The following is an 11,045-nucleotide window of genomic DNA, read 5'->3' as shown; positions in this document are numbered from 1 at the left end:
TCCATCGCCAGGCATTACAAAGAAATAAATCATGGTTCAGCCTCCTCTCTCAAATTTATAGGAATTGAAAAAATACAACCCAATCCAAGATGGGGTAACATAGTCAACCAACTTCTCAGACGAGAGTCTTTCTGGATCCATGAACTCAATACAATTGAACCGTTTGGCCTGAACGAAACCCAGGATTTGAGTTGTTTTCTGTAACTGTATAACTTTGTGATTGTATATTAATTCCTGTCTCTCTTCAGATCGGTGTCCTAGGGAGAGATGAGCCACTGAGCCACTATGCCCCCTGACACTCACCCCCTCCCCTTTAGCAATTGAGGGAGATACAGGTCCTCTACTTCTATACTAAAGTGGAGCTTAACCTTCTTTATTGCCAATTGCTGTAATTCTTATTATTGTCCTTTTCTAAATAGAATTTGAACTTATCTTTGTAATTGTTTGCATTGCTGTAATGCTAAGATTAATGTTAGGTACTCCCTTTCTAAATAGAATTTGAGCTTAACCTTGTAACTGTTTGCATTGCTGTAACTCTTAGATTAATGTTGTGGGTCCTCATTTTCTAAATATAATTTGAGCTTAACCTTGCATTGCTGTAACTCTTATTGTATAGGTCCTCCTATTCTTTATAGATTTTGAGCTCAACCTTCGAATGTGCTCATTTCTGTAACTCTGACAGTGCTGCATATTAATGCTAGCTTATGTCCTTGCTTTTTAACTTGAACAATATTATTATATATCGCCATTCCTTTTGTGATATTGTATTTACTTTGTTGTCTATTATATTATGTATTTTTCTGCAACCTGTAAACTTAGGCTCACCTGGGCCCTCATGGTTGTATGAGCAAACCTGATGAAGCTGCTACAGCGAAACGCGTTGTTTGCTGAATAAATCACAGTAAAGCTATACTTCAGTGTGCGGTGGTACCTTCTTTTGTTTTGTAACTCTGAACCATATTTAAGTCCTACTCATTCAAGAAATGTATTACAACAGTGCAAACAACAATGTTACATATCAGTAGCGTAGCCAGACTTGGCTCATTGGGTGTGCCACAGAAAGCCAGGGTATGCCAGGGGGCGGACAATTTGGTGGCGGCCGCAAGCCCGCCGCCAAAAAAAATGTGGGTCTTTTCAAACCAGATTTAGAGGAATATTTTGTGTGTTGTTTGCTCCTTTTCGCACTCATTATTAGCAGGTAGAAGCAGTCAATTAAATTGTATTTTTTGGCAACATGTAAAACCACTTTGTTTGGTATCTCAAAAAAGTCTCACCTACTTTTTCCAATGAGTGTTCTAGTCGGGAAAGAAGCAAGTTTGGTTGGCATGCACGTTTGTCTACTGCAGAGAGATCTGTAGCGTTCTCAGTGTCCTCTGACTGCTGCTGCACAAACCATCAGTGTGTTTTTGGCTGTGTCCCCCCGCTGTTATTAAAGTCATTGTTTTGGCTGCATCATCTTCATCATCGTCTGTCTCTCCACTGTCCACCACCAAGCGTTCACCCCAAAGCGCTTTTTTCAGTCAGAACGCTATGAAAATCATGTTGAGAGCGCTTCCATTGTGCACAAACACAGCGCACAGAGTGTTTTTTTGTGCTCCGTTTGTTTTCCCCTGTAGTCGCGTGCAGTACAGATCAGAACACAACGACCACAAGGATGGTAGCCAGCTAGTTTTGTCTGTTTGATGTTGTTCACTGTCCACATGAAGCCAGATTATTGCTAATTCTGGCAGCAACAGAGGTTGAAAATCCCTCGGGAGGAGAAAAGGTAGGCTACAGTAGGAAGAGTGAAAAAGACGATCAGGGCGCTTTTCCTCAATGTTCAACTTTTTCAGCTTAAAAAGTAAACGCCCAGAGCGCTCCTCCAAAAACAACAGACGCCACCAGCTCTGAAATGCCAGGTGCGTTCAAGAGGAGCACGTCTAGCGCGTCCTTACATAGAGAATGAATTGCAGAAAGACGTTGGCAGCTCCAAAAACGCTATTGGTCTGAATGAACAAACACAACTTAATTTTTCCCCCTTTCCGTTTGGGTGCGCCAGCTGTCTGTGTGGGTGGCATTTGCACACCCCAGCGCACCCGTGCCTACGCGCATGTTACATATTGTAACGAATCAGGTATTCGTCCAGGAACCGGAGACTTATAGTTGGTACAGGCTTTTATTCTTGGCTCACACTCATAGATCCTAGCGGTAGCTGCACTGCTAGCTATACACACGTCTACTCCAGCTTCTCAAATATACAGACTGGCATCACAACGAGACAGGAAGTGCCACTTACACACTGTTCTCCCCAGGAACCACCCCACACATCAGTTCCTAGCTACACCCCCGAATCACCACATTACATGTAAAACCCCGGGTCGCTACATACTCCCCCCGAACAAAAAGCCAGCTCCCACACTGGCACCCACAACCCACACATCCCCCTCTACCAAAACACAACAATAACACCCCAACCTTTTTTCCCATCAACCCCCACAGACCTTTTCAATTTCCCCACAACATTCCCATTCAAATAATCCCTTCTTTTTTCAACACACCCCTTAATTTTGCATTCCATTCCACCACCACCATTTTGTTACTGACATTTCCCCCCTTTCCTTTTACACTCATTTTCACCCACATTTCAATTCAACACAAGCCCGTCCCCTTCACATTATTTCTCTTCTTTTTTTACACACATTTCAATTTAACAGTAACCCCCAAGATTTACATTATTTCTTTTCTCCTTTTACCTTTCCTTTAAACAACCACCATTTCCATCCCCCCTTTCAAAGCTTCTGTCCCACCTGAAGCACATTACACCCTCTCCCCAGTGGGGTCAGTCCTTCGCAGGGTGACTCTCTTCGGCCCCCCCTCTGTGCCCCACAGTCATCACACACCCTGCAGTATCTCCGCACATCCTCCTTTTTTTTTTTTTTTTTTTATACTTTATTGCAGGTATATCATTGACATTCAACATGTTTTCATTGTTCCATTCATCCTGCGGCATTTATAATTTGTATATATTTTGTGTACTTCACCAAAAATGTGAAAAAAGAAAGAGAAACTATAAAATAAAAAATAAAAAATAAAAAATAAAAAAATAAAAAAAATAAAGGAGGAAAATAACATAAAAGAAATAAACATTTAATTACCAACACACACGCACGCACACACACACACACACACACACACACACACACACACACACACACACACACACACACCAAAGTAAATATAGGGGCGGGGGGGAGGGGGGGGGGGGGAACCTGCAGCACTCATTACCCTAATCACCTTTCATCCACACTTGGTCTCCAAGCGCGACCAGCACCCAGAGAAGACCTCTGGATACTGGTCGCGCCCACAGGCCCAGCGTGAACGGGTGGAGGAATCCAGCCACCTCCAGACCCGAAATGAGCAACGTTTTGTTTTAATTTTCCACTCCTATTTCCTATTTCTTTCAAATTCATCTTCTCTATTCCTCAATTTGTATGTGATTTCTTCCATTTTTTTTATCTCTTCAACTGTTAGTTTCCATTTATTAATAGTTGGTGGTTTAGTTTCCAGCCAGTTCCGTGTAATTTGTTTTAGTGCTGCTATACGAATTATTGTATATAGGTACTTATCTCCTTCGATCTCTATCTCTAGTGGTATGATACCTAATATTATGTTGAGTGGTTGTAGCGGCTTCTTTAAGTGGAAGATATCTATGAGCTTTTCCTGAACTGTCCCCCAAAAGGTTCTCAACACTGGGCAGAAATAAAAGATGTGTGCATGATTTGCTTCCTGTTCCGTGCATTTCCTCCAGCACTCTGCACTACCTGATATACTATATTTTGAAGTAATTTTTGGTGTTAAGAAGAATCTCATAATAACTTTCCAAGCAAATTCTTTCCAATATTTTGATTGTGTTGTCTTAAATATTCTTTTACATGCATTTGTCCAATCATCCTCCAAAATTAGTATTGCCAATTCTGTTTCCCATTTCTCTTTGGTATTATCTTCATCTATCTTTGTTTCCTGTAAGATTTTATATAGTTTTGAAATTTTGCTACTTTTACTGATTCTATTTTTATTTATAAATTGTAATAGCTTGTGTATTATCTGACCCTGTGCTTGTCTGTGATGTTTCATGAGATACTTGTAGATACTTAAAAAAAATATTATTATCTATATTAAATTTTATTGTTAATATATCAAATGAGTCCATTATGTTATTTGTGATCAGCTGTGAATATATTTCTAAGCCTTTGCCTGCCCATACATCCAAAACATTATCCATTTTATTAGCCAAAAAATCTGGATCTTTCGCAATTTCTCTCAAATATATGCAATCTTTATCTAATTTATATGTTTTGCGAATATATTTCCAGTTTATTAATGTATTTTCTAAGCATATATTATTTCCACTGTATTTTTGCATTTCATTTCGATTTATGTAGGGTAGTGTTCCAATTGCTATTAATGCTGATTGTTCTTCGATTAATTTCCATTTAGTCGTTACTCCTTTATTCATCCATTTCATTATAATATCTACTTGAGTAGCTTGAAAATAAGTCTTTAAGTCTGGAAAACTGAGGCCGCCTTTTTCTTTAGGTTGGGTTAATAAGGTGATTTTTTTCCTTTTTCTTTTGTAGTTCCAGATATAATTTGAGAGCACTGTATTCCATATATTAAAGCTATTGTGTGGTATAGGTATTGGTAAAGTTTGAAATAGGAACAAAAATTGTGGAAGAATCATCATTTTGATGGTTTCTACTCTACTCAATATTGATTCAGGCATCATTTTCCATCGATTAAGATCATGTTTTATTTTATTTTCCAAAACTTGATAATTATCTTTATACAATGTGTGTATGTCTCCAGTAAGATATATTCCCAGATATTTAATCTTCTTTAGGTCCCATTTTAACTTATATCTATCTTTAAGTTCTGGTGGTATCTGTTTTTTAACTCATTCACCGCCAATGACGTCTTTGACGTGTTATCAGAAATAGCCCTCCCCGCCAATGACGTGTTTGACGTGTTTTTGTTTTTATTACTGCAGGGCGTAGTTTAAACACTTCCCCAGCCTGTCACATGGTATCAGGTCCCTATCATCTAAGACAACACGTGAACAAACACATACCGCAGCTGTTGTTTTGAAATTGAGCAGGAGGAAAAGCAGAAAACTGGTAACGCTTCCTTGTGCAGACAGGAGAAACGCCATTGAAACGCGCCTCGGCGCGCTGCACGAGCTGGAGTCGACTTCCTCTGTGCCAGCCGGGAGAAAGTAATCAAGAGATGTGTTTGATCATCGGAGGAATAAGGAAATGATCGATCAGTTTGCGAGGGCGGTGAGGACGTGTTGAATAGCCGAGGGGAAAACGGGAACGATCAGATAGCAGGGAAGATATGACAGGGAGACATGGACGAGGACGGGTGCAAAATAAACACACAACAGCAAGGCACAAGGCAGAAGCGGGAGTCAGAGCAGCCCGCTGTCCTTTCTCAAGAGCTATTCAGTTGGTTCATGTAATCGCTGGGCTGCGTGCCCTCCAGTGTTGCTCCTGGCCAATCCCAGCGCCACAGGGCGTGGTTATTGCTTATCCTATGGGGTTAGAAATCTAAAAGGGGGATCATGTGTGTGTGTGTGTGTGTGTGTGTGTGTGTCTGTTTGTCTGTCTGTCTGTCTGTCGGTGTGTCTGTCTGTCTGTCTGTCTGTCTGTCTGTCTGCACACTCACTCACACCGAGTAAACTGTATTGTTGAATGTAAAAAAAAAGCACTTCATGTGTATATATATATATATATATATTTTTTTTTTTTGTCATTTGTGTCCTAACAAATAATATTTACATGTCTGATGTCAATACAGTTCAAAATAAAATAATTGAGAGCGAGTTCTGCATGAGATTGTGTGCATAAATACATAAATGCCATTTTCTGCAATTTCTTTTCTCAGAGAGACATTTTGGGGGAAAACAGGGTGTATATAAATGGCTATAAGTAGAGTACAGAACATGCTAAAAGCTCACTTTTTTTTTTCCTGGTGAACCCAGAGACGTACATCTTCATTTTGAGGTATTGCAAATCACTCTGGTGCTAATAGATAATTTACTGTGGGTCTTGAAAGATGACCAACAATTATGAAAATCTTTGGCCTGTGCTAAATATTGGCAGTCCTAAACTGGCGGTGAATGAGTTAAGTGTTAGTGCTTCACATTTATTTTCATTTAATTTATAACCTGAATGCTTGCTGTATTCTGAGATTGATTCCATTAAGTTTGGCAGGGATTGATCTGGGGATGTTAAGTAAATGATCACATCATCTGCATACAATGCTAATTTGTGTTGTTGTTCTTTTATCTTCACGCCTTTAATATTATCATTTTTCCGTATACTTTCAGCAAGTGCTTCTATACAAATAGCAAATATAATAGGTGAGAGAGGATCTCCCTGTCTTGTCCCTTTATGGATTAAGAATCTCCTAGATAATGTGCCATTCACCTTTACTCTGGACATTGGGTTTTTCTACATTCCTTGGAGCCACATATTGAATTTTTCATGAAAGCCAAAATACCTTATAATTAAAAATAAAAAGGGCCACAAGACCCGGTCAAAGGCTTTCTCTGCGTCTAATGTTAAAAGTAAAAGATTCATGTCATTGTTCTGAGCATAATCTATTATATTTAAAGTCCTTCTAATATTGTCTGACAGCAGCCTACCTGATATGAAGCCACATTGATCATTATCTATTATATGAGGTACTATGTCCTTTAATCTATTGGCTATAATTGAAGTTATGATTTTATGATCAGTGTTCAATAATGATATTGGCCTGTAAGAGGAGCATTCTGTAGCGTCTTTGCCTTCCTTATAAATCACTGTTATTATAGATGAGTTCCACGTATTTGCCCATGTTCCAGTCTGTAGTGCGAAGTTATAAGCCCGTAAAAGTAATGGTGTCAACTGTTTTATAAATGTTTTGTAAAATTCATTGGTATACCCATCATCTCCCGGTGTTTTGCTAATTTTTAATTTCTTTATTTGTTGTAATATTTCCTCTGCTGTAATTTCTTTGAGTAATTCATCATTCATACTTTCAGTTACCTGTTTTAAATTAAGTTTATCAAGAAATATTTTCATTTGTTCTAAATTTAATTGGTTTGATTCATCTTTATAAAGTTTTTCATAGTATTTAGCAAATTCCTCTGCTATTTCTTCTTTTCCGGTCACTATTTCCGGGCTGTTTCCCATCTTTAATTTAGAAATACAGGTCCCTATCGTTGCATCGGCGCTGTTTCTAGGCCGAGCGGCTGGCGCAGCTCAAATCAGTGGGCGTGGACCAGTGCACTTGATATCGTCGTGCTGGCGCTAGACGCAGCCTCAACCATTACAACCACGCCTTTTAAGCGTAAAATTATGCACCGTCATGCTCATTGGATAACTGCAATAAACGAATCGCACGCTTGCCTTTTTAGCTCCAATTCCAGTGATCCCGCAAAACCAGACGAAAGCCAAACGCTCTGCCCCCCCCCCCTCCCTTCATCCAGTCTGTCTGTCTGCATTATAGGCTATTATTCCATATTATTATGCTTCTCAAACCAATCTAACTGCAGTTTCAATACTGCAAGCATGTAAATACGCTACACTATAGCAAGATCAATCAAATATAGCCTATTAGATTGGTGAAAGTTTGTCCAGAAAGATATCGTTTTCTCTCCCCTGCTGCAGGTAGAATGATGCACATAAATATACCCTACATTATGTAAAGTCATTGCATAAATGTGTTTTTATTGTAAAACTAAATGTCAAGTAGGGCCAAGTTATTGGAGCGGACATCACAGTATAGCACATCACAGAAGCGCGTTCCGCTGTCACTTATCTAAATCACGTTAAACCCACAAGGGGTATATATAGGCTCAAGAAGACATATATGTTTCACATAGGGTGGTGTTTCATTTCGATGTTTTATTTGGTCCAATATTGAAATGTTCTACAATTGCAGGTTGTCTTACCATTACACATTATTTTAGATCTACCTTTTATATCTATTTCGGCTCATTTTGTTGCTATTTAGTAGCGAAATAGAGGACCCAATTGCATGCTGGGAGTGGACATTCACAGGCAGTAAACTTACAACTGCTATTTCCTATGGGAAGCTGGGTGCTGCTATGTGTTGTGTATGTTTGAGCGAGGGAGTCAGAGAGAGAGAGAGAAGGGTGACTCAGAGGCAGAAGAGCACTGGCGCACTGAATAGGCCTGGTTTCAGAGAGAGACAGAGAAGGGTGACAGGGGAGAGGCACAAGTGCACTGGCGCACTGAATAGGCCTGGTTTTCAAAGGCGCAAAGCGCTAAATTTACGGCAGGTGCGAAGATAGCAGTACGCCGGTATTTAAGGCCGACACGCCCACTTTGGCCCATTCTGGGACTGCGCCACGCCCATTCGGCCTAAAGCGCATTTGGCAGCGTAAAGCCATATTGATATCGTCCCAAAACAGGCGCAAGGCACGTTTTTTTGCGTTTAAGGCCCGTTTTAGCGCCGAAGGCTTGTGGGAGAATAGGGCCCATAGGCTTTCTGACTTTGTTTCTTAAGTCTATATGCTAAAAGTTTTAATGAGTTTGGTCCTCCATCATAATATTTCTGTTTTGCATATGTCATTAGCTTTTCCACCTCCTCTGTCCGAATTCCATCCAACTCTTTGTATTTCTTTTTCAATTCAATTTTAACCTCTAATTCATCTGTCTTTTCATATTCTTCTTCCAAAAGCTGTATTTGTTGTTCCAGTATCTTCTGTTTTTGTTGTTTCAGTCTTTTCTTATATGAGGAATATGCTATTATGTGTCCCCGTAGCACTGCTTTGGCTCCCTCCCATGTAATGATCGGGTTAGTGTCCCCAGTATCATTCATTTCTATATATTCCTTAAGTGTATTGTTAATCTTTTCTACAAATGTTTTATCTCGTAAAAGCGAATTATTAAGCCTCCAGATTTTTTCTCCTTCCTTTATATCAAGATTAATTTTTATAGTCACTGTTGCATGATCTGATAGGTCCCTTGTGCCTATTTTACATGTTTCAATTAATTCTACATCTTTTTTGAACATAAAAAAATAGTCTAGTCTGTTATAAGTTGAAAATCTCCCTGAATAGTATGTATAGGCTTTTTTGGTTGGATTTAGCATCCGCCATACGTCTACTAATCCGAATTCTGAGATTGCCCCCCTTAAAATTGACGATGCTTTATCAGCTCTATGTGGTTTATTATTTGATGAGTCCAATCTGGAATTTAATGTGAGATTCATATCTCCTCCCATTATGATAATTCCTTTACATTTTGTCATTAACAGTTCAATTATTTTGGACATGAATTCTGGGCCTATTTCTGGTGGGTAATATATATTAAAAAAAGAAACCTTAATTGACTCTATTTTACCAACTACTAAAATGAACCTACCCTCTTTATCTACAATGTGACTTTCTTCTTCAAATGCTATGTGTGGTTGTATGATTATGGCTACTCCCCTCTTTTTTGAACCGTATGAACTGGAGTAAATTGGTCCCTTACCTAGTTTGTCATGCTCCTTTTTTTCCAGGTGGGTTTCTTGGAGGAACAGGACATCCGATTTAGCTTTCTTCATCTGGAGAATAATCTTCTTCCTCTTTATTTGATTATTTAGCCCATTAACATTCAATGAGATAATTTTCAACTTTGTCATATTTCCTGTCTGGAGGTTAGCTGGTTCTCATTTAGAATTTTCTTAGGGAATGAGTACATACCAGGTCGGGGAAGGGGTGGGAAGACATTAAGGAAGGCAAAAGGGGATAAAAAAACAAGAAGTAAAATTTCAATTTCAAAACCTTTAGTCACAAAAAAACATACATACCAGAATCTTCCTGTGCAAGAAAAGAAACCCAAACAACAAAAGACATACAGTGTTGGACTTCCAATTCCTGTAACCTCTATATTGTTACAGAGAGTATTCCACATTTTAACAGTTATGTGGAATAAGGGGTTATTATTTAACCCTTGCCACAAGATGGAAAACATGGCTATAATTATGGGATCAAAAGTTACCCATAATTGCATGGTGGACAGCGTGTGAGAGTGTATAGTACTCCCTACCAATATGTCTCTCTAGTTAATATATACACACATTCAACTTAATCTACTTCTCCTTATTATGTATTTATTCATTTATTTCCCCCTCTCTCCCACCTAATTTAAAGCTCTATTCAATTAAATCAGTTAGAAATATCTCTCTTGGAAATTAGTTTGTGAATTTGAAAACTATTAGTTATTAATCAACTCTGGGAGATTCAATAAAACCCTTAACCCCCCCTCATTCGAGCAGATTTCGAATAAAGTCACACAATTTAGGGTGAAATTAATTATAAGATGAGGAGGAGGGAGAGGGGAGATCAAATGTTAGATTTTGATACGCCCCTTCCCCAGCGACACAAAATTGCCACTGCGAAATGGGTCCACCACTCAAAAGAGAGAAAGAAAAAACAAAAAACAAAAACAAATATATATACACACATATATATATATACATATACGCGTACATATACATATATATACACACCCATGCAAATACATAAACATAACAACACCAGCCAATCTCCCCCCCCCCCAACATCATACAAGACTGATGGGGTGGTATAGTAACACTGATTACACACGCACATCCTCCTTGTGCTTGTCCCAGTAGTAAACTCTACGGATGCGGCTGAGTGTCTCTTCAGGCCCAAAATGACTGGATCCAGGGCCCTCGTGCGCCACCCTCAGTGCCAATTCTCGCAGGCAAATAGGTACAAGCCACTGGAACCCCGCGCTTCCGCACCCCTTTCTCTTCAAAATCCCCTCATCCAGACGCAGGTCCGAAAACATGTTCCACAGTCCCTTCGTGGCACCGGAACACTTGTGAATCTCCTCCACAGGGGGCCGGCTTCCGGCCGCCACCCATGCGAACACCGGACCGATATCCGCGTCCTCCTCCTGTCTGCGTATCCACTCACCCACGTTGACATCCCAGATGACCCTGTCGTCGTCCTCCAGCTCTTGCACTCGCTCGTCCTCCCG

The sequence above is a fragment of the Poromitra crassiceps genome, assembly GCF_964638095.1.
Source record: "Poromitra crassiceps genome assembly, chromosome: 13".
Classification (NCBI taxonomy): Eukaryota; Metazoa; Chordata; class Actinopteri; order Beryciformes; family Melamphaidae; genus Poromitra; species Poromitra crassiceps.
This window is presented reverse-complemented; position numbering follows the sequence as displayed.